At 46.5% G+C, this 24,143-nt stretch overlaps 1 long non-coding RNA gene across 1 annotated transcript; it reads right to left on the bottom strand.

Annotated features, from left to right (window-relative positions):
* Positions 1–12,696: 12,696 nt before the first annotated feature.
* On the bottom strand, positions 12,697–23,219 carry LOC310918622. Its single transcript, XR_014591694.1, has 6 exons — positions 23,071–23,219; positions 17,145–17,233; positions 14,204–14,479; positions 13,502–13,573; positions 13,044–13,160; positions 12,697–12,960 (listed from the first exon to the last, which is right to left on the bottom strand). It is a non-coding gene; the product is annotated as an uncharacterized lncRNA (long non-coding RNA).
* Positions 23,220–24,143: the final 924 nt, after the last annotated feature.

Raw genomic sequence — 24,143 nt, 5'->3', positions numbered from 1 at the left:
GCTGTGACTATATCCTTTCTTTAAAGAAAGAAAATCATGGAAGAGCATGGAAAGAAGAGGTCTGTCTTCAGAATGGTAAATTTGCATTCCTTTTGTTGGAGTCCAGGGCATCCCTCTGGGCGCCCTGGAGAGTCACAGACCTCAGTAGAGAGGCCTGAGACCTGAAAAAGAGGGTCTGGGGTTTGTGCAGGAGGGTTTGCCTGGCACAGAGCCCAGGAAGACACAGTCTTTGATTTTGGTCCATGAGAAAAACATCTAACAGAGAGAAGAATTGCAAGTCACAAAGGTGTTACTGAGAGTAGTGTAGTTATCACTGTGGAGAAGATTTTGTAGTTTTGGGTTTTTAGAATGTAGATGCAAAGGGACAAGATGGTGATTTTAGGGCGGTGCCCTGGGTTCTTCTTCTTCTCCATTGGCATCCATCTTCTGCAGTGACGTGGGCACAAAGTAGTTTCAGTGATTGTATCAAAGTAGAAATGACCCTGTTAGTATAGGTGATAGAAATTGGCACAGAACTGTAAACAATGGGTACATAGTTATCTGTATAAAAGGTAGTGACCTCCCATCACAGGAGGGGAGTCACCTCGTGTCCAGGCTGCTGTGAACATCATGGCTGGACACAGAGAATTGTAAGATAAGAACTAATAAACAACACGAGAAACCAGAAAACCAAAACATTGAGACTCCCTTCATTCTCATGCCGAACACCGAGCACCCAGCTCAGCACAGAACACAGAGACACAGAGTCAGAGAGCAGACCCTAAATCCTTCAGAGGTCAAGAGGGAAAATCACTCCCTTCGTGCCCACACGAACCACCAGCCTTGGAATCTCGGGTCAAAGAACGACCAGATAAAATCCGACACCTTTGTCCCTTTGGAATTGGAACTGCACAGAGATGATTCCCAAACACACATTTATTCCCATGGAACATATCCTACAGATATGGACAGATATTAGGCAGCACCCAAGGCAGTCCCACATCTTTCTGGAAGGAGAGCAGGTGGTTTTAGCCATGTAAAATACGATAGGAAATTTTTGCAGTACTTTAAAGACATGAAAACTGCTGAAAGAGCAGCAAGAATGCTAATGCACCTGAATCTTTAGAATAACACAGGTCAACATCACAAACTCTCTGCCACCCCAACATTCACATTCCTTTACAAAACCCTGGGGTGACATGCACCTTTATCATATGTCATAGAATTGCAAATAAAGATAGAAATTACTAAGGATTCTTATAATCCCTGCTCATCACATTGGTCTTTTCAGAACCCACACAATCTGGGAGACAGTTGTCTTTCTTTCCAGGAGCTCTTGGATATGAGGCTCTTGTGAGAATTTAAGCCCAAGGCTATTTAACCTCCTTCCTCCTCTGTCCCCAGGGCAGTGCAATTACTTCCCTGGGGACAATGTCAGTGTGGTGCCAGTGTCAAACCAGAACTCCTCAAAGCAGGCAGTTCCAGATCTGTCTCCAAACTCCTCACCACTGTGAGCTCTTCACTGAGCTCTGCATTCCTGCCCCAAGTCAGGCAATGGAAGTCCACTGGAGAATTGGACACCGGACAGGAAATTGGAGCCAGAGTGCTGCCCAAAGTGGGAATCAGTTATCACATGCTAAGTAGTGCTCTGCTGGTGTATGGGGATCATGGAATAATGGTGCTCTGCAGAGTCAGCCCTTTTGTTCCTGGGAAACCTTGCTGAGCAGATCCAAGCTGAGGATTTGACTTGAAAGCCTGGCTGGACAGCAAGTGCACTCAAGGGATTACTGCAGATGAAAATCCTTACAGTGAACCCAAGCCTTTAAATTCCTTCTTTCACACCCACCTTAATTTTAAATGAAGTTTTAGAAATAAAGAAATGTCACTTACTTGGTATAACTTTGAGAATCGTTCCCGGTCCAAATATAAGCTGAGCTGTATACACACTGACAAGACTTATTCCAATAACTCATTCTTTCCTGATGATGTTTGAAAGTGTTGTAAAAACAGGAGATGAAAAGCCACTAGTCCTAATTATCCATGGGTGCGATTCCATGACAGGATCCAGAGGTAAATTTACTTCCAGAATTGGAAAGCAAAAAAAGTTAATTGAGTAGTTTTCAAATAACGCCATGGAGTATGGAAACTTTATCTTCTGCTTTCTTCTACCTTTTATAACCTCCATGAGATCTTTTATCTTTCCAGGGTAAAAGGCAATATAGAAAGAATGTTCTATTTCTGCTCTTAATCATCACAGTCACCCATCTCCTTTCTTTCCCAAAATATCTCATCTTTTTTCTCTCTTTTTGTTTTTGTATAGGACACTAGGCTCTTTATATCATTGTGGTAGTCCACCCCCCATACACAGTGATATATTTCATTGCATAAACTGTGTCTGTTCCACTATACAGAATTTTGGACTATACAGGCAGTCACATGATTTCTTAAGTGGTTTAAGACCTAACATACCACAGGAAGAAACACTATGTGGCTTTCAAGGACAGATCATAAATAATATCAGAAGGGTTGCATTTAAATGCGATCTTGGGGTTTACATGACACCTCTGAAATGGCTGAGGGAGTTAAGCTGGATAAAAGCAGGGAAATCACCAATACTTCTTGTGTTGGTTCAAAGCATTTCTTCCAATGCACTCTACTCCCCTGGCTTCTATTCCTTGTGTGGACTTGTGATACTGTGATGGGAGTCAAGAGATGTTCCAGGGTGTCTCTGTGGGTGTTAGGAGGAATGAATTAAAGCCAGAAGACCCATGAGGATGGTAAATTTCTCAAGTGACCTTCTGGCTAGGAATTACCCTTGGTAGTCCAGGGTGGACTGCTTCCAGGGATTCTCTACCATCGACCCAGTTTAGATGTCAGTGTCTCTCTTTGCTCCTGGCTGGCTGTTGCTCAAGGATTCTCTCAGGTTAGCAAGGTCATATATAAAACAATGGAAATGGAAATAAATGTACTCTTTGTGAGTTTGTGGCTGCTCCATCTGCTACTGCTGCTGCTTCACACAGGTGGTGGTGGCTGTCCTAGTTTGAAAGATGGATGTCTGCCAAGTAAAACAGGAACCTCCCTTGGAATGGAGAATATGACCCCCTTCCCTCCAAATCATTGTAACTTTGAAATTATGGGACTTTCTGGCAACGATATGGGAAAAGTAATAACAGTCCTTTACTAGTATGTGTGTGTATAACAAGGCAGAAAAACAAACAACAATATCATTAACAACAAACAGCCCCAGACCTGCAGTCACAGCCTTCTCCCGACCGCGGGCACTTTCCCAGTTGGTGCAGTTACGGTCACAGCCAGCAGGGGCGCTGGTGGCTCCCGGCCAGGCAGGCCAGGTGCGCTGATTCCCCCGAGCCTGCAGGGGGCGCTGTGGGGTAAGCTCAGTCTCATCTCTGCATGTGGGCAGACAAGGGCTATTGAGTTAAAGTGTTGTAAAAATTCCTGAAGCAGTGGGAGACAGCAGTGGGTCTGGGCAGGGGATTGCTCCTTTGGGCAGCTCACCAGTGATGGCTGATCCCAGGGTCAGGCTGTCATGCAGAAGGAGTGGCCCAGTGCCCTCCCGGCTCCTGACACAGCACAGAGTGGCTCTGGGCTCCCAAGTGACAAAGGAGCAGAGAAGTAACCTGGCAAGCCATAGTCCCCCTTCAGAAAGACAAGAAAGAAGGAAAAAGAGCCAAAACCCACAGGGCAACACTAATTCCAGTCAGATGCCTTTGCTATGTGGCTTCTGATTTGAGGCTCCCAAGTTGAGCACCCCCACCGCAAGGAAGCAGCAGCCCCTGGCCCCCAATCCTCACGATGCTCTCCCTGGAACTTTTTAGATGCAGGGAGAGGCCCCGACGGGATTGGCAGAACCGGGAGGTTATGGAACAAAAGATTCACAAGATGACAAAGAAAAAAAGCTGTAAACACCTCAAGATAAACAATTTCTTCCATGTAACTTGTTTGCATATTCTTTTTGTGTCAAACTGTTACCCTTTGGCCCTTTGACTTCAGGCTCTGTTAAAAAGTCTGTCGCCATCTTTCTTTGAAGCCCTCTTCGTTTAAGTGAGTCATGTTCAATATTCACCCCTTCTGTGATCCTGTGAAAGATTCTCAAACACATTCACATCTCTGCAGCTGATCTGGGCCATCATATGACTCCTCAGTGCAGAGAAATATAGAGAGGTTTAGAACCACAGAAACGTTTGAGTTGGAAGTGAAATTGAAAGGTAATTTAGTGCAACCCTCCTACAACAATCAGGGATGGTTTCAACTTTAACAGGTGTTGGAGGTTAAGAGTTTTCCTTTTCATTTTCTTTCTCTCAGGGAATTTTTCTCCTTTTTGTAGCTTAAGGAATGATAACGACAATACTTTTAGAAACAAAAGATCTGACTGGGAAAGGGAGGATGGGGAAGGGTGCTGTCGGCTAACCTCTGAACTGGAGAGCTTTCTCTTGAGATGTGCAGAGCTGAGCTCAGCTCCTCCCTGGCACTGACTGTGGGGATTGGAGGAGAGACAGTCATAATCTTGGTGCTGGGCTGCTGCTCTGCGGAAAATTCACCACCACTACGGACTTCGGGCCTCTACTGCTCCTCCTGCCATGGCTGAGCCTTTGCTCGTAAGAGTGACCTTTGAACTGGTTCCTCTTCTTCAGCCGATCTCACTGGGAATATCCTCATCATCGATTTGGATGACACGGGAAACCTGGAACCCTGACATTGTACCTCTTCTGGAGGGAGTGTCTCCCAAGTATTTATGAAGACCTGCTGCCATTGCCCAGCCCTGCTGTTTTCTTTCACTGCTTCAGGGATTATTGCTACACTTTAACCTGATACCTAATGTCAGTGATGTCTGCCTGACATCCCACTGCTTCTGGCACAGCCTGGAGTTTTTTTTACTGTCTGCCACCCTTGGGGTGTTCATCTGTGCCATTCCAGCTGCTGCTCCGAGGTCCCTGCTACAGCTCATTATGCCATCCGGAGGGCACCAGGACCAGTTGTTCCTGTGGGTTTGTAAAGGAAGGCCCTTCTCCATCTCTTCTGCCTGCTCACCCGCCATTACCCACATGCAGAGACGAGACTGAGCTCACCCCACAGCGCCCCCTGCAGGCTCGGGGGAATCAGTGCACCCACCCTTCCCGGCCGGGAGCCACCAGCGCCCCTGCTGGCTGTGACTGGAACTGCACCAAAGTGGAAAGTGCCCGCGGCCGGGAGAAGCATGTGACTGCAGGTCTGGGGCTGTTGGTTGTTCCTTCCTGTGTTGCTGCTGTTTGTTTGAGTTGTTATATATACTAGTAAAGAACTGTTATTCCTTTTCCCATATCATTGCCAAAAGCCCCAATAATTTCAAAGTTACAATGATTTGGGGAGAGGGACTTCATAATCTCCATTCCAAGGGAAGTTCCCACTTTCCTTGGCAAGCATCTCTCCTTCAAACCAAGATAAATAGGTTGGTCAAACCACACTGGATCTGATCTTAAATGCTTTCAGATTTGGCATAGATACAGTTTCTTGGGGCAGTCTATTTATTCATTGTAATTAAAAAAAAATAAAAATTCTCTATCTTTTCTGAATCTGTCGTCTTTTTGTGTAAAAGTGCATCCCCTCGTCCCATCACAACAGCCGGTATTAAAAAGTCTTTGCTGGTCATTTTTTATGCGTTCTTTGTTAAAATATTTTTTTTCAATTTCACTCTTTCTGTGGTCCTGTGAGAGCCTCAGTTATAGGTTCATTCACATTCCTGCAGGAGGTATTTTTCTGAGGCAGAGGAGAAAACTTCCTTTGCAATGGCTGTAAGTTCCTTGCCATGGGAGGATGTTTAGTTGCATTCCAAATTCCTATGCAGTGATTGGGTAGATGAGTTTTTCAATGTATCTTATTTTTCATTATCATACTCTGATTTGATTAACAAAAAATTTTTCCAAGTCCATGTATTTGCCCATGGTGGCCGTCCTGAAACATGTCCCTGCCCTTATCTCAACCCACAAGCCCAAATTGCATAATTTTCCTCATCTAATTGCAGAGCAGGAGCACTAAGAGAGCAGCTTTCTGAGCACCAGGAGAAGAACCAAAGTCAACTCACCAACCCTCCTCAACTCCTTCCAACTGATCAAGTGCTCTGTAGCAGCCACCCAGAGCAATGTCATCTCTGCTGATCTGGCTTTCCTAAACAGCCTGTGTGGCTCCATCCACCACAGCACTCTGGAAGCTACAGCAACACATCTCCATCATCCCATGGCTCTGCAGCCAAGGCACAGAGGCAAAATGAGGCTGTGCTGGACAGGAGCCCAGGCAATGTGCACTGAACCTGCATTTCCCCAAACAATTTTGGCAGTTCCACAACAGATCCTCCTACACCATAAATGGGACCAGCCCTTTCTACTACCCCTCCCTCCACTGACATTTATTGCCACCAAACCAGATGGATGTTTCCTGCACCTGCCATTGCCTGAGAAGTGCCCCAGGGAGCAGCTGCTAGACAGAAATGCTGAGAGATCTGTCTTCCCATCTGTTGGTTTTTGCTTCACTTTGCTGCAGAGTTGCTCCAGAGTGATTCTGCTCCACAGTAATATGTTGCTGCATCCCCTTGCTTTGCTGCCAGGATCTGCAGTGTGGTCCTGGAGCTCTCCACTCCTCCTTTAAAGCGATCTTGGAAACCTTCTCCATATCCAGCAAGCTCACGATAAATCCATTCCAGAGCACCCTTTGGGCCCTGACGGTACCAGTACATTAAGTAGTTACTCATATCACCTCCGCTCATGGTGCACTCAAAGGTGATTTCATTTCCATCTTGCACAGTCACTTCCCTGGGGTGCTGCTCCAAGGTCACCTGCCCAGTGACTGCTGCAGAGAGCAAGAGCAAGCCATGATCACTCCAAGATTCACCAAAGGTAAGGGCAATGCTGATGGGACTTTTTGCTGGCAGTGAAACGGTGGGAAGAAAAATTCCCCACCTTTGAAGCCAGCTGACACAGATGGGCACAGCTGGTAGCAGCTATCAAGGCTCACAAGGAAGGAGACTCCACATTTCCCTCCCTCCTTTTCCCTCTCAGACCAGAACCTTTGTCTGATTTTCCCCAAAGAAGGGGAATGATTCGCACCATGGGGGTGACAAATCCCTTTGTCCTTGCCAAGACAGGATAGTGAGGAAGCCACTCTCCTGTCCCTGAAACTGCTCTAGATGAGGCCAGCAAAGACAAAGCCTGTCCCACGCAATGGGGCTTGGTCCCTGTGCTGCCATCCTCCAGCTGGTGTGCGCCACAGGGGCCGCATTGGCCCAGGAGCAGAGTGTCCAGTGGCAGGGCAAAGCGCTGGGCCCCAAGATGGGAGTGCAGCAGGGAGGTGGGCTGCGTGTGCCCAGGCTGCAGAGGAGGCAGCTTGGATGGAGGTGCCGAGCTCAGAGGCAGGAGAGGAGCAGGGCTGCTCTCCCCGTGCTCCACAGGCATGGCTGGGCAGCTGGAAGCAGGGAACAGGAGCGGCTGCAAGCGCTCAGCACAGCTGCCAGAGCCCTGCAGAGCACAGGGCCACAAGGCTCAGCTCCTGGGGCCAGCAGCCCTTGCCTTCACTTACCTACAATGGGCAAGAAGCCCACGCACAGGGCACTCCACATGGCCAGGCCAGCTCTCTCTGGCCTCTCTCCACTTTCTCTCTGCCTGCACAACAGCTCTGCCCACACCTGCCCTGCCTGTGCCTCTGGCACTGCACTCAGGCCCAGTCCCTCCTGGTCCCTCCCTCTGTCTGTGACAGCACTGAGGGGGAGAGGTGGGGCAGGAGGAGCACAGCTTGAAGCTCTCAATGCTCTCCTGTCTGTTTCTCGCTCTGTGTGGTTCCCATCTTTCTTTTAATTCCTCTCCATATTCACACTTTCTGTGACTGTCTGAAAGACCCTCAGGCTTGGTTTGGAGTGGGTCAGTGGCAACACTAAATTGGGAAATACCATTCCCAAAGCACAACAGCCTTATTTGGCATTCAGTGTGGGGCATGAAGGGTTGAAATAAGAACAGATCTGCCCAGAGTGGTTTGGAAACAAATTTGATCTAAGCATGAGTTGTATCAGGTGTGGGGTCACAGGTGACAATGCTGCTTGGGCTGTTCCTGTGGCTGTGGTACCTCACCCTGTGTCTGTTCCTGTAGGTGCTCCTCATGATGATATTGTGCAGGGCTGGGGGCATTGACAAGGGGATTGGGATGAGGACGGAAATTCTCATCCTCTGGAGGTGACTCCTGTCAAGTGTGAACAGAAGGGATTCTCTCAAGGATGATCTAGCAGTGCTCCCAAGCAGGTGGAACACCATGGCCACAGACTGTATTTGTCACCAAAATTAAATAGGATGTGCAAAATGCCTGTTAGAGATGGCCACTTAGTGAAGGCTGGGGTGTCTCTACTCTGTCTCCTTGCTGGTTATGTTTCAATACAGGTCACTAAAGAGGAAGTGCCCTGATTGTGGGAGGCTTTGGCATAGCCAGGAATCAGCTAAGGCCCTCCCTAGAGAAATCCCACATTTGATATCGATTTTCAAAACTGTGCTTCGGAAAGACAGACATTCCCAGGAGCACTGCACTCCCCTGTCCTGAGCAGTTTTGCAGGGGAAGATCATTTTCCCAATATTCAGTTCAGACCGTATCTACTGACTGAAACATAAGGGAGAGAAAGAAAGAGACATTGCCCTTGCAGTCACATAATTAGCCATCCTCCTAATGAGCTTCTGTGATGGACATGCCCATTTCAGCTCTCTGTTGCATCTCCTGAGTTCTTCTGCTCATATTTAAGTGGATGACTTGCTTATGGGCGGTTTTCCGAAATGCAGTAATGAAGATGTCATGAATGCAACCCCACAGAGTTCTCCTTCCTACACCCAGTCAGGGCACACATCACTCACTGCATCCTGAATCAGATCCTGATCAAACCAAGTCTGTAGCTGAATTACCACCACATTGTGGTGCTCACTTGGCTGTGCCTTGGGTTTCCTCCTGTCATTTCTGACCAACCATTTTCATTACCACCATTCTCCTTCCCTCCAGTATTTCCTGACATTTGGCAAGGAGAAAGGCTTGTCCCAGAATTCAGCAAAACCACAGTTTCTCACCTGTGAATCCAAGGCAAAATCAGACTGAAAACACCATTGTGATCGCAAGTCAGGAATGGGGAGTTACTAAGAGATTTAGCCTGATCTCTACAGAACACAGGCAGGAAGCCCAAGTGTAGGACTCCTGCAGTATTTGAGATGGAGATTCTTAAGGAGTTTTGAAGGCATTGCTGCAAGTACTTCTCTGATTCTACTCCATTTCTTCTGTTACAAATCATTTCCAGCTCTAACCCGGCTTTAGTTTGAAGTTTCAAATGAAGCTTCTCTGAATCTACCTTCAGTTCTTCAGCTCTTTCATCTTCCTGATGCTGGACTTTCCAAAGCCTCTGTATCACTTAACAAGAGTTTCCAACTGCACCTGCCGGCAGGGGCAGAATTCCAATGAAGAGCAAAGAAGTTTAATCTGTGGCATGTGCAAACACAACACTTTTTGTGCGCTTTGGATGGTTTCCTTGGTTGGTTGGGTTTTTGTGGGCTTTTTCCCTGTTTGAGCTATTTACCGGATTCCATGAAATTGGAAATGTTGTGAGAACGATAAACACTTTGGCCAGAAGGTAGCAGGAGAGATCAGAGAAAGAAGTTCAGTTTACATCAGTCGATCTAATTTTACCAGGAATATTTAAGTTTTGCAGGGCACAAAACAGACAGGTCAGACTATGCCCATCAGATGCAGGAACATGATTATTACATTGTATTTTTAATGCTGTATAAGAAAACAGAAGGATTCAGCAGTACAAAAAGCTATTTCATATTGCCCATTCTCATGGAGTACTTCACTATGCTTTCCCATTAAACGTTTATTGTGCATTGTTTTGAGAGAGGTTTATTCTTTCAGGATGCTTTTAATATTGTCTGCCACTGGAGAGAACTCTCAGCATTTTGACTTGCTCAGCAGGACAGATGTCAGATACCACACTCGATGTGTGAGACTCACCAAAGGGGAGGAAAAATAAATACAATGTGCTAGAGGTGCAAATTTTCCTGAAATGACTTCAAAAGTTTTATTCAAGTTCAGATTGTGGGTGGTCTTGTCACTGAAACTAGGTGAAAAGCAAAAACTCCCCAAGAGCATTTTTTAGTGTCTGAAATTGAAGGCATTACTTCATTCTGGCCAAGATGTGCAACAGAAATCATTTCATCCACATGTTGCCCGGGTTGTGCAGAGAAAATCCTTCCTTCACATGTGGTTTTCAGGAGATTTTTCTTGTATTTATACAGTCAAAACCCAGGGAAATTAATTGGTTCAATGTTCATTGATCCCAGGTTACACAGTTTGTAGTATTTGGTTTCCTCTTGATCCCTTCACCTTCCATGATAATGAGATTCTCGTTCTTTGTGCTCTTATTGATCTTTTCCCAAACCAGGTGTCTCTGACCATGCCAGGGGTGATGTTTGGAGCTGATGTGTGTTAATGATCATTATCTTTTATGTACCTTTTTTGCTACACCCAGTGTCCTGGGATGTTAAGCTCATCAAGCCTTGAATGCTGAAAGAGTCCTTTGGAAAGAAACTTCAGTTCCTTTCCCCCTGGGCAAAGGTGAACAAATCCCCTGACTAAAGGTATAGAAAAAAATTTTAAACTTCTCATAATTTCCCACAGTATGAGAATGGTGTCACAGCAATACAGAACGACTGAGGTTGTAAGGGACCTGTGGAGGTGACTGGATCTCCCCTGCTCTAGCAGGATTGTCTAGAGCTGTTTGCCAAGAACCATGTCCAGATGGCTTCTGAATATCTCCAGGGACTGGAGTGGCTCAAATGCAAATGTGCTTCTTTTAAGAGGAGGTATTTCAATGTGCAGCACAGGTTCTCTACATAACATTCCTCAGCTGACGGCAGCTGGCAAAGCTGCAGATTCTGTCCTTTTCTGTAGAATTAACCACCCTAACACAATCTTACTATTGGTCTGGGAACAATCCATTTTCCAGCTTTCTTTAGATGCATGGTCTGCATTGGCAATGCAAAGTGAAAAGCCACAGCTCAGCGGGGGCAATCTAGGACCCCGCCATGAAATGAGGGCTTCAGGTCAGTGAAACACTCACTGTCAGAGGTGTCAGCAAAACAAAATTTAATACAAATTTGCCCAAGTGTGGCACAGTCCAACAGCAATGCTCACTCTGCAGCTTTACTCCATGGATGAGTCAGGGACAGGAACATTGAATTAGATTTAATTTGGAAATAGTGATGCAGAGACCAGAGGCAGGAAAGAGGTAGAGCTGTAAAGGGAAATCCCTCCCATTGAGTCATGAGGTACAGAAAGGACCCTCCTACTTTGTAAACTCTTTCTCAGAGGAGGTGGGGCTGGATCCAATCCTCGTCCCAGACTTCATCAAGACGTTATGACTAAGGGATTATAACAGCATTTCATCACTGACCTTTCCCTCCTGTCCATCTGATTCCAGTTGTTTTGTCTAAGGGAGTATTCTCAAAATATGAATCTGCCTGAGAGACTGGGAAAAGGTCTGAGGAGCTTGAGTAAAAGGTTCTGGGTATCATTGGAAAATCAGGATAAAAATACTGATTAATTGTTCCCTCTGACTAATGTTATAGTGATAGAATGCACTAAATGAGCATTTCACTGGACTTGCATTTGCCCTGAAAATTCCACACAGCTTCTGCAAGGGCTCAGAGTCTTCTCTGGGGGTCTGCAGGGCCTGAGGGTCTGACCTGACCCAGCTGAATGCAGCACACCTTGCTGTGTCCTCTGCAGAGGCTCCCTTGAAGCCAGCAGGAACTCAGCCAGGGAGAGAAAAGCCTTCTTTCCCCTCAGGATGTGGTTAACTTGTTTTCTCAAAAGCAGGGCAGGGTTAATCCTGCCTGGTGTAAATGAGTCAGAAATGGTGACCACAGCATCCTGCCTGTAGCTTGTGAGAGGGCCATGAGCTGGGGACCGTGTGTGCTGGGCTCTGTTAGGTAAGAACCAAGTTGCCATGGGAACTATCACTCCATCAAACCACCTGATATTTTTTTTTGGTGGGCCCTTCCTCCTATAACTGAGTGCACACCAACATCAGGGTTCCCTCTCTGCTGATATGAGCATTTTCCTGCCTCATGCCTTTAGCAAGGACTCTCCTCACTGAGACTTTTGAATGTGCCAGAGAGACACTTCCCTGCACAGAGTCTGGAGAACACAAATTTAGACAGCAGGAAATCTATGATATCAAAGCTGTGTTGCTAATCCATGATGGCTTTAGGTGAGTAGGATTTCAACAATCTCTGTCCCAGCTCGAGAAAAAAGAGCACAGAAAACCCATAGCATTGTGGCCAAGTACCACTTTATTTTCATCCCTACTACAGGAACCCAGAATGCACATGAGCTTTATTTAGCAGAAGAAGTAGAGGCTTGATAAACACATGGTCATTATTTGGTTGAATTGAATCACTTAGGATCCTACACAGCTCTTCTCATCTGCAATACACACCTATTGTTATTAAATCTAACAAAAAGCTCCAAATGGCAACTACTGGGCTTGAATTACCTCAGCAGTAATACTCCAGTTCCACAGGCAGTAACACAACATGCCTGGGAAAGGTGCTTTTCAAAGGCCATGTATCCAGAGGGAGCATTGGAGTTTTCAGTGCTATTGAAGCAGGTTGGACACTTGTGTGCAAATGCCAGAAGAGTGGGGAGATCTGCTTTGAAAGAGAAATGAGGAAAATTTCTCTGTCCTCAGTTCTCAGAGGAGAGGAAACAGCAAAATTACTTCAAATTGTTCAGTGTAAATCAGCTGGCCAGGCAGGAGTGAGCAGTATTCAATGTCTTCAGGGGAAGGTGCTGCCTTGTGTCCTGGCTGGTCTCTGTCAGCAGCTCTGGCCCTGCTTGTTCAAGGCCCATGTGCTGCTGGTTCACCTTCTTCCCTGCTTTGCTTTGGGTTCCTCTTGGCTTCATTCCCCATGTCTGGAAGAGCAAAAGGGGGTATAAACTACATTTAATGACTTTGGGCCTAGGAACCACTGTTTGCTAGTGGTGTGCTCCCTTACCTCAGAAAAGAAACAACTTGATACTCATGAGGGTATTGACGGCGATGCTCTTTGCCAGCAGGACTCTCAAACCCAACACAGCCATGGACAGCATGTTCACTCTCTGCCCTTCAGCATCTGCTCAGTGACCAGAAAAGAGGGGACAGATCATGGTCTAGGTTTTGATGTTGTGATCTTGGAAGAAAGTGGGAAAATCCACATGAGACAGTTTAAGGGAAAGGAAGAGCAGCAAAGGAACAGACGATAGAGAACACGGCAACAACAGGGGAGCCCAGGGTCTGTCTGCATTGCTTTTTGCTTCCTGGGGTTTGTGTGTAACTGCAGGAGCTGCCTTGGAACAGCAGCCTGTGTCTGCTGAATGTGTTGTGTTCTCATTCCTCTTCCCTGGAGAAAATACATTTCCTTGCCTTTATCCCCCAAAGAGCAATGTAACTTCACGGCCTGTTTGGGTAACTCACCTTGTGCTGAGGGGTCTGTGCTGTTGCAAACCCTGGCACTGGCCCCTGTTACTGTTTCTTCAGCCACCTTTTCTGTAGCATGATAAAGAAAAGCCATTTTAAACTATATCTATGTTTTATGCGAGATTCAAGAAATGTTCATGTGACATTTCCTGCAGCAGCTCAGGGAAAGTTGGGGCTCAGGTGATATCAGTTAATAATTCTAACATTAATTTGAGGAGACAATTTCTCCATGGAGTTGCGGGAAAGAGAAGCATTCCTGCAGTGGTTTGGTTTTACCATTTGAATGACCTTCAGGACTACAAAAACTGAGCAACAATTTACAATGACTTATTTCGTTAAAAAACCCTCACAACGCACCCGATTTTAACATTTTTAGGTTTTAGAAAGGGTGTTCCAGCTTGTGCTGCAGCATGTTTGCTGCTACAGGGTAAGATATTTAGTCATAAGGAAATTCACATTTGGAACAAATACATTGTGTCTTCCCTCTTATTTGCAAAATAAGGTCTCTCCAAGTAATTAAACAGTTGAACCCATTTCTTTCAGATGCTTTGAATCATCTTTCAGTTTTCCCTGCTGAAATACCAAATGTCTTTGTCATTTCTGCTGGCTGCCCAGGGCAGTGGTGTCCAGAAGGAGAACACAAAGCCCCACAGGCCACTATCTCCAGAAAGAAGTGACAGCTGTGCCACCAAACTGTACCTGGCTCTGTTGTTATTGTGCTGTAGTGGAATTTGGCCGTGCAGGTCACCTCTGTGCCTTTTGTCACCTTGACCACTTTGATTGCATTGTACAACCCCTCTGATGTCAGAATGGATGTGCTCTGTTTATATACAACCTCCTCAGAGGGCATCTCCAAGCTGATGTTCTTTGTCAGGAAGTTCCTTGCCAAACAAGCTGCTTTCCCAGAGCTGCCACCTTCTTCCAATTTCTTTGATTTCATCACAATGACTTGAGGCACAGAAGTTTTTGGAATGTCTGTAGAGAAAAGCAAGGTTTAGACAGGACTGATTTTACTGCAGGCTTGCCCAAGTGCTGAGTGACCAAAAATTCACATATACTCCAGCTGTGACTAATTTGTAACATTGACATTTACTATCTTTTATGTAGGTATTCTTTGCCAATAGAGGTACAAGTAAGGAAAGAAGATTGCTTAAACTCACATTCAGCTGTCTTACATGAAAACTATTGGTGTCAAAAGAATTTGGTAGCCAAAAAATCATTGTGGTACCATGAATTCTTTTTTAAAGTAAATATCTTTGCCTCTAGGTCAGGTTGTACATGAAAAAACAAGGGCGATCTCCAAAACCAATGTCAGGACTTAACTCAGGTTAGCAATTTGATTTTGAGTAAATACATGGAATTGGAAAGAATCCTCCAGCAGCCTTCCTTGCCAGATAGGGCTCAGTTTATGAAAGGTTGTCAGACACATCCACAAAGATTTATGTGTCGCATCCTGAGGGGTCTCTTGGGTAAAGAGAGGTGCATTAGGCTTTTCATTTGGCGTGGTGTCTGCCTTGCAGTCAGCTCAAGAAATCCCTCACGTCTAACATTTTGTCCATCCCAGGGCACTGCTGGACGTTTGATCAAGGGGCTCTGATTTTACAGCCTTTCCCCATCAGCCCTATGCCACTGCTGAGGAACTGAGGTGAAAGCCCCATGGTGCTCTGCCAGAACTCCGTGGCTGGGCTCTCCTGATGCAACAGGCAGAACCACACACTTGTCCACACCCACAGCAACCAGAGAGCCAAGAGAAATCCAACATTGCCTTCCCACGTGTTGTAGCATGGTTGGCCAGAGCCTTTCAGTCCTGTGCATTCTGTGCTCTCTGAGAAGACCTTGAAAGGCTTTTCATGTGGTCTCCTCTCCAGGCTTTCCCAACAGCCAGAATACAAACGAGCTGCTTCTCTGCAAGAACTGCCTGGGCAAGATCATCAGCAAGAAATAATGTACCCAGTGCACTTGTAGTTCAGAGAGCAGAGGATTTGTTTTATCTGACTCCAGAAGCCTCCCCCAAATCTCACTAGTTTGTATGACCTGACCATACAGCCATGAATTCCTACCACTGCTTGCCTCTGGAAGGGATCTGGGTTTTCTGTTCTGACCATTTATTTGGACTGAACGTTCTACTTCCCTTTAGTCCTATAAACTCACAGGAGGATCCTTATGTTCTAAAAGGTCATGGACTGTAGCATGCTCAATAAATGATTAATCTGGAATAATCTTACCGGGACCAAGAGACAAATATTCTCTGCCCTTCATTGAGCCTAATCAGAATATGCCTGGAATATCCCACAGAGACCCTAATGGTTATTATTTTATATCATTTTGATTTGGGGAATTTGCAATAGATTGGATAATGAAGTATTTGTGCTCTAAACACCTTAAAATACATATCAGTGGCTCCTAAAGGAATTTGAAACCAAAAGGGGGAAGTTGTTTACATCCTGGGAATTTTGGATTCAACTTTGTAAGTATTTCAGCAAACACAAAACAGACATGGATACTTAAGGTTCAATGTTTTTACAGTCAAGCAGAACCCCAGAGTCTCTGTTCAGCTGTGAATATATCCTTTTTTTAGAAAAAGAAAATCATGGAAGAGCATGGAAAGAAGAGGCCTTTCTTCAGAATGGTAAATTTACATTCCTTTGTCCCTTTGGAATTGGAACTGCACAGAGATGATTCCCAAACACACATTTATTCCCATGGAACATATCCTACAGATATGGACAGATATTAGGCAGCACCCAAGGCAGTCCCACTTCATTCTGGAAGGAGAAGAGGTGGTTTTAGGTATGTAAAATATGATGGGAAATTTTTGCATTACTTTAAAGACATGAAAACTGCTGAAAGAGCAGCAAGAATGCTAATGCACCTGAATCTTTAGAATAACACAGGTCAACATCACAAATTCTCTGCCACCCCAACATTCACATTCCTTTAGAGAACCTTGGGGTGACATGCACCTTTATCATATGTCATAGAATTCCAAATAAAGATAGAATTTACTAAGGATTCTTATAATCCCTGCTCATCACATTGGTCTTTTCAGAACCCACACAACCAGGGAGACAATTATCTTTAATTCTAGGAGTTCTTGGACATGAGGCTCTTGTGAGAATTTAAGCCCAAGGCTATTTAACCTCCTTCGTCCTCTGTCCCCAGGGCAGTGCAATTACTTCCCTGGGGACAATGTCAGTGTGGTGCCAGTGTCAAACCAGAACTCCTCAAACCAGGCAGTTCCAGATCTGTCTCCAAACTCCTCACCACTGTGAGCTCTTCACTGAGCTCTGCATTCCTGCCCCAAGTCAGGCAGTGGAATTCCACTGAAGAATTGGACACTGGACAGGAAATTGGAGCCAGAGTGCTGCCCAAAGTGGGAATCAGTTATCACATGCTAAGTAGTGCTCTGCTGGTGTTTGGGGATCATGGGATAATGGTGCTCTGCAGAGTCAGCCCAGTTGTTCCTGGGAAACCTTGCTGAGCAGATCCCACCTGAGGATTTGGCTTGAAAGCCTGGCTGGATAGCGAGTGCACTCAAGGCATGATTGAAGTCTTTCAGTGAACCCAAGCCTTTAAATTCTTTCTTTCACCCCAACCTTAAATTTAAGTGAAGTTTTAGAAAGAAAAAAATGTCACTTACTTGGTATAACTGTGAGAATTGTCCCGGGTCCAAATATAAGCTGTCGTGTCCACACACTGCTGAGACTTATTCCAATAACTCACTCTTTCCTGATGGTGTTCAAAAGTGTTGTAAAAACAGGAGATGAAAAGCCATTAGTCCTAATTATCCATGGGTGCAAGTCCATGAGAGGATCCAGAGGTAAATTTACTTCCAAAATTGGAAAGCAAAGAATAGTTAATTGAATAGTTTTCAAATAGCTTGATGGAGTATGGAAACTTTATCTTCTGCCTTTCTTCTACCTTTTAGAATCCCCATGAGCTCTTTTATCTTTCCAGGGTAAAAGGCAATATAGAAACAATGTTCTATTTCTGCTCTTCATCATTACAGTCACCCATCTCCTTTCTTTCCCAAAATATCTCACCTTTTCCCCTTCTTTTTGTTTTTGTATAGGACACTAGGCTCTTTATATCATTGTGATACCCCAGTACCATAAACACAGTGATATATTCCATAGCATAAACTGTGTCTGTTCCACTACACAGAATTTTGGACTATACAGGCAGTCACATGATTTCTTAAGTGGTTTAAGACCCAACGTACCACAGGAAGAAACACTGTATGGCTTTCAAGGAAGAATCATAAGTAATATCAGAAATGTTGAGTTTAAATGAGATCTTGGGGATTACATGACACCTCTGAAATGGCTGAGGGAGTTAAGCTGGATAAAAAGCAGGGAAATAATCAATACTTCTTGTGTTGGTTCAAAGCATTTCTTCCAATGCGCTCCACTCCCCCTACTTCTATTCCTTGTGCAGACTTGTGATACTGTGATGGGAGTCAAGAGATGTTCCAGGGTGTCTCTGTGGGTGTTGGGAGGAATGAATTAAAACCAGATGACTAATGAGGATGGTAAATTTCTCAAGTGACCTTCCAACTGGGAATTACCCTTGATAGCCCAGGGTGAACTGCTTCCAGGGAACCTCTAGCGTGAACCCAGTTTAGATGTCAGTGTCTCTCTTTGCTTCTGGCTGGCTGTTGCTCAAGGATTCTCTCAGGTTAGCAAGGTCATATACAAAATAAATGGAAATGGAAATGGAAATGGAAATGGAAATGGAAATGGAAATAAATGTACTCTGTGAATTGGTGGCTGCTCCATCTGCTGCCTGTGTTGCTTCACACAGGTGGTGGTGGCTGTCCTAGTTTGAAGGATGGATGTCTGCCAAGGAAGGCAGGAACCTCCCTTGGAATGGAGAATATGACCCCCTTCCCTCCAAATCATTGTAACTTTGAAATTATGGGACTTTCTGGTAACGAGATGGGAAAAGGAATAACAATCATTTACTAGTATGTGTGTGTGTGTATAACAAGGCAGAAAAACAAACAACCCTGGAAGCAACAACAGCCCCAGACCTGCAGTCACAGCCTTCTCCCGGCCGCGGGCACTTTCCCCTTTGGTGCAGTTCCGGTCACAGCCAGCAGGGGCGCTGGTGGCTCCCGGCCGGGAAGGGCGGGTGCACTGATTCCCCCGAGCCTGCAGGGGGCGCTGTGAGGTGAGCTCAGTCTCGTCTCTGCATGTGGGTAATGGCAGGTGGGCAGGCACGAGAGATGGAGAAGGGCCTTCCTTACAAACCCCCAGGGCAGCTGGTTCCAGTGTGCCTCTCTGGATCACAAAATGGGCTCTAGCAGGAACCTTGAAACAGCAGACTGTAACAGCTCAGTTGAGAATGCCCGAATGATAAACAAAGCATAGGAGAAATTCCAAAGCTGTGGCAGGAGCTGCGGGGTTCTTAGCGGAGACAGGATATCAAGTTTTGGTGTTGCAAAAATCCCTGAAGCAGTGGCAGACAGCAGTGGGTCTGGGCAGGGGATTTCTTTTTTGGACAGCTCACCAGTGATGGCTGATCCCAGGGTCAGGCTGTCATTCAGAAGGAGTGGCCCAATGTCCTCCAAGCTCCTGGTGCAGCACACAGTGGCTCTGGGCTCCCAAGTGACAAAGGAGCAGAGAAGTAATCTGCCAGAGCCTAGTCACCCTTCAGAAGGACAAGAAAGAAGGAAAAACAGGCAAAACCCACAGGGCAACAGTAATTCCAATCAGAAGCCCTTGCTGTGTGGCTTCTGAGTTGAGGCTCCCAAGTTGAGCACCCCCACCGCAAGGAAGCAGCAGCCCCTGGCTCCCAGTCCTCACAATGCTCTCCCTGGAACTTTTTAGATGCAGGGAGAGGCCCCGATGGGATTGACAGAACCAGGGGATTATGAAACAAAAAATTGACAAGATGACAAAGAAAAAAAGCTGTAAACATCTCATGATAAACAATTTGTTCCATGTAACTCTTTTGCATATTCTTTTTGTGTCAAACTGTTACCCTTTGGCCCTTTGACTTCGGCTCTGTTAAAAAGTCTGTTGCCATCTTTCTTTGAAGCCCTTTTTGTTTAAGTGAGTCATGTTCAATATTCACCCCTTCTGTGATCCTGTGAAGGATTCTCAAACACATTCACATCTCTGCAGCTGATCTGGGCCATCATATGACTCCTCAATGTAGAGAAATATAGAGAGGTTTAGAACCACAGAATAGTTTGAGTTGGAAGTGAAATTGAAAGGTCATTTAATGCAACCCTACTGCAACAATCAGGGATGGTTTCAACTTTAACTGGTGTTGGAGATTAAGAGTTTTCCTTTTCACTTCCTTTCCTTTCTCTTAGGGATTTTTTCCCCTTTTGTTGCTTAAGGGATGATAAGGACAATCCTTTTAGAAACAAAAGAAGTGACTAGGATAGGCAGGACACGGAAGGATGCTGTTGGCTCACCTCTTAACTGGAGAGCTTTCTCTTGAGATATGACGAACTGAGCTCATCTCCTCCCTGGCACTGACTGTGGGGATTGGAGGAGAGACAGTCATAGTCTTGGTGCCAGGCTGCTGCTCTGGGGAAAATTCACAACCACCACGGACTTCGGGCCTCTACTGCTCCTCCTGCCATGGCTGAGCCTTTGCTCGTAAGAGTGACCTTTGAACTGGTTCCTATTCTACAACCGATCTCACTGGGAAGGACACTCACCCTCAGTTTGAGTGACACAGGGGAAACCTGGAACCCTGACATTGTACCCCCTCTGGAGGGAGAATCTCCCAGGTGCTTGTGGGAGCCCGGCTGCCATTGCCAAGCCCTGCTGTTATCTGTCGCTGCCTCTGGGATTATTGCTACACTTTAACCTGATACCCGATATCCATGACATCCGCCCGACATCCCACTGCTCCTGGAACAGCCTGGAGTTTTTTTTACTGTCTGCCACCCTTGGGGTGTTCACCTGTGCCATTCCAGCTGCTGCTCCGAGGTCCCTGCTACAGCTCATTTTGCCATCCGGAGGGCACCAGGACCAGTTGTTCCTGTGGGTTTGTAAAGGAAGGCCCTTCTCCATCTCTCCTGCCTGCCCACCCGCCATAACCCACATGCAGAGATGAGACTGAGCTCACCCCACAGCGCCCCCTGCAGGCTCGGGGGAATCAGCGCACCCGCCCTGCCCGGCCGGGAGCCACCAGCGCCCCTGCTGGCTGTGACCGGAGCTGCACCAACAGGGAAAGTGCCCGCGGCCGGGAGAAGGCTGTGACTGCGCGTCTGGGGCTGTTGGTTGTTCCTTCCTGTGTTGTTGCTGTTTGTTTGAGTTGTTATATATACTAGTAAAGAACTGTTATTCCTTTTCCCATATCATTGCCAAAAGCCCCAATAATTTCAAAGTTACAATGATTTGGGGAGAGGGATTTCATAATCTCCATTCCAAGGGAAGTTCCCACTTTCCTTGGCAAGCATCTCTCCTTCAAACCAAGATAAATAGGTTGGTCAAACCACACTGGATCTGATCTTAAATGCTTTCAGATTTGGCATAGATACAGTTTCTTGGGGCAGTCTATTTATTCATTGTAATTAAAAAAAATAAAAATTCTTTATCTTTTCTGAATCTGTCGTCTTTTGGTGTAAAAGTGCATCCCCTCGTCCCATAACAACAGCCGGTATTAAAAAGTCTTTCCCTGTCATTTTTTAAGCCTTCTTTGTTAATTTTTTTTTCAATTTCACTCTTTCTGTGGTCCTGTGAGAGACTCAGTCACAGGTTCATTCACATCCCTGCAGGAGGTATTTTTCTGAGGCAGAGGAGAAAACGTCCTTTGCAATGGCTGTAAGTTCCTTGCCATGGGAGGATGTTTAGTTGCATTCCAAATTCTTATGCAGTGATTGGGTAGATGAGTTTTTCAATGTATCATATTTTTCATTATCATACTCTGATTTGATTAACAAAAAATTTTTCCAAGTCCATATGTTTGCCCATGGTGGCCGTCCTGAAACATGTCCCTGCCCTTATCTCAACCCACAAGGCCAAATTGCATAATTTTCCTCATCTAATTGCAGAGCAGGAGCACTAAGAGAGCAACTTGTTGAGCACCAGGAGAAGAACCAAAGTCAACTCACCAACCCTCCTCAAGTCCTTCCAACTGATCAAGGGCTCTGTAGCAGCCACCCAGAACTGTCATTTCTGCTCATCTGGCTTTTCTAAACAACCTGTGTGGCTCCATCCACCACAGAACTCTGGAAGCTACAGCAACACATCTCCATCATCCCATGGCGCTGCAGCCAAGGCACAGAGGCAAAATGAGGCTGTGCTGGACAGGAGCCCAGGCAATGTGCACTGAACCTGCATTTCCCCAAACAACTTTGGCAGTTCCACAAAAGATCCTCCTGCACCATAAATGGGACCAGCCCTTTCTACTACCCCTCCCTCCACTGCCTTTTATTGCCACCAAGCCAGAGGGATGTTTCCTGCACCTGCCATTGCCTGAGAAGTGCCCCAGGGAGCACCAGCTAGACAGAAATGCTGAGACATCTGTCTTCCCATCTGTTGGTTTTTGCTTCACTCTGCTGCAGAGCTGCTCCAGAGTGATTCTGCTCCACAGTAATATGTTGCTGCATCCCCAGGCTTTGCTGCCAGGATCTGCAGTGTGGTCCTGGAGCTCTCCACTCCTCCTTTAAAGCGATCTTGGAAACCTTCTCCATATCCAGCAAGTTCACGATAAATCCATTCCGGAGCACCCTTTGGGCCCTGACGGTACCAGTACATTAAGTAGTTACTCATATCACCTCCGCTCATGGTGCACTCAAAGGTGATTTCATTTCCATCTTGCACGGTCACTTCCCTGGGGTGCTGCTCCAAGGTCACCTGCCCAGTGACTGCTGCAGAGAGCAAGAGCAAGCCATGATCACTCCAAGATTCACCAAAGGTAAGGGCAATGCTGATGGGACTTTTTGCTGGCAGTGAAACGGTGGGAGGAAAAATTCCCCACCTTTGAAGCCAGCTGACACAGATGGGCACAGCTGGTAGCAGCTATCAATGTTCACAAGGAAGGAGACTCCACATTTCCCTCCCTCCTTTTTTCCTGTCAGACAGGAAGCTTTGACTGATTTTCCCCAAAGAAGCAGGAAGGATTTGCACCATGGGAGGACAAATCCCTTTGTCCTTGCCAAGACAGGATAGTGAGGAAGCCACTCTCCTGTCCCTGAAACTGCTCTAGATGAGGCCAGCAAAGACAAAGGCTGTCGCGGGCAATGGGGCTTGGTGCCTGTGCTGCCATCCTCCAGCTGGTGTGTGCCGTGCCACAGGGGCTGCATTGGCCCAGGAGCAGAGTGTCCAGTGGAAGGGCAAAGCACTGGGCCCCAAGATGGGAGTGCAGCAGGGAGGTGGGCTGCGTGTGCCCAGGCTGCAGAGGAGGCAGCTTGGATGTAGGGGCCGAGCTCAGAGGCAGGAGAGGAGCAGGGCTGCTCTCCCCGTGCTCCACAGGCATGGCTGGGCAGCTGGAAGCAGGGAACAGGAGCGGCTGCAAGCGCTCAGCACAGCTGCCCAGAGCCCTGCAGAGCACAGGGCCACGCTCAGCTCCTGGGGCCAGCAGCCCTTGCCTTCACTTACCTACAATGGGCAAGAAGCCCACGCACAGGGCACTCCACATGGCCAGGCCCGCTCTCTCTGGCCTCTCTCCACCTTCTCTCTGCCTGCACAACAGCTCTGCCCACACCTGCCCTGCCTGTGCCTCTGGCACTGCACTCAGGCCCAGTCCCTCCTGGTCCCTCCCTCTGTCTGTGACAGCACTGAGAGGGAGAGGTGGGGCAGGAGGAGCACAACTTGAAGCTCTCAATGCTCTCCTGGCTGTCTCTCATCCTGTGTGGTTCCCATCTTTCTTTTAATTCCTCTCCATATTCACACTTTCTGTGACTGTCTGAAAGACCCTCAGGCTTGGTTTGGAGTGGGTCAGTGGCAACACTATATTGGGAAATACCATTCCCAAAGCACAACAGCCTTATTTGGCTTTCAGTGTGGGGCATGAAGGGTTGAGATAAGAACAGATCTGCCCACAGTGGGTGGGACACAAATGTGATCTAAGCATGAGTTGTATCAGGTGTGGGGCCACAGGTGACAATGCTGCTTGGGCTGTTCCTGTGGCTGTGGTACCTCACCCTGTGTCTGTTCCTGTAGGTGCTCCTCATGATGATATTGTGCAGGGCTGTGGGCATTGACAAGGGGATTGGGATGAGGACGGAAATTCTCATCCTCTGGAGGTGACTCCTGTCAAGTGTGAACAGAAGGGATTCTCTCAAGGATGATCTAGCAGTGCTCCCAAGCAGGTGGAACACCATGGCCACAGACTGTATTTGTCACCAAAATCAAATAGGATGTGCAAAATGCCTGTTAGAAATGGCCACTTAGTGAAGGCTGGGGTGTCTCTACTCTGTCTCCTTGCAGATTATATTTTTCAATAGAGGTCACAAAAGAGGAAGTGCCTCGATTGTGGGAGGCTTTGGCCTGGCCAGGAACCAACTAAGACTCTCCCTACAGAAATCCCACATTTGACATCTATTTTCAAGGCTGTGCTTTGGAAAGACAGACATTCCCAGGAGCACTGCACTCCTCTGTCCTGAGCAGTTTTGCAGGGGAAGATCAGGTTCCCAATATTCAGTTCAGACCATATCTGCTGACTGATACAT

Source organism: Zosterops lateralis, assembly GCF_965231275.1.
Source record: "Zosterops lateralis genome assembly, chromosome: 24".
NCBI lineage: Eukaryota > Metazoa > Chordata > Aves > Passeriformes > Zosteropidae > Zosterops > Zosterops lateralis.
This window is presented reverse-complemented; position numbering and strand designations above follow the sequence as displayed.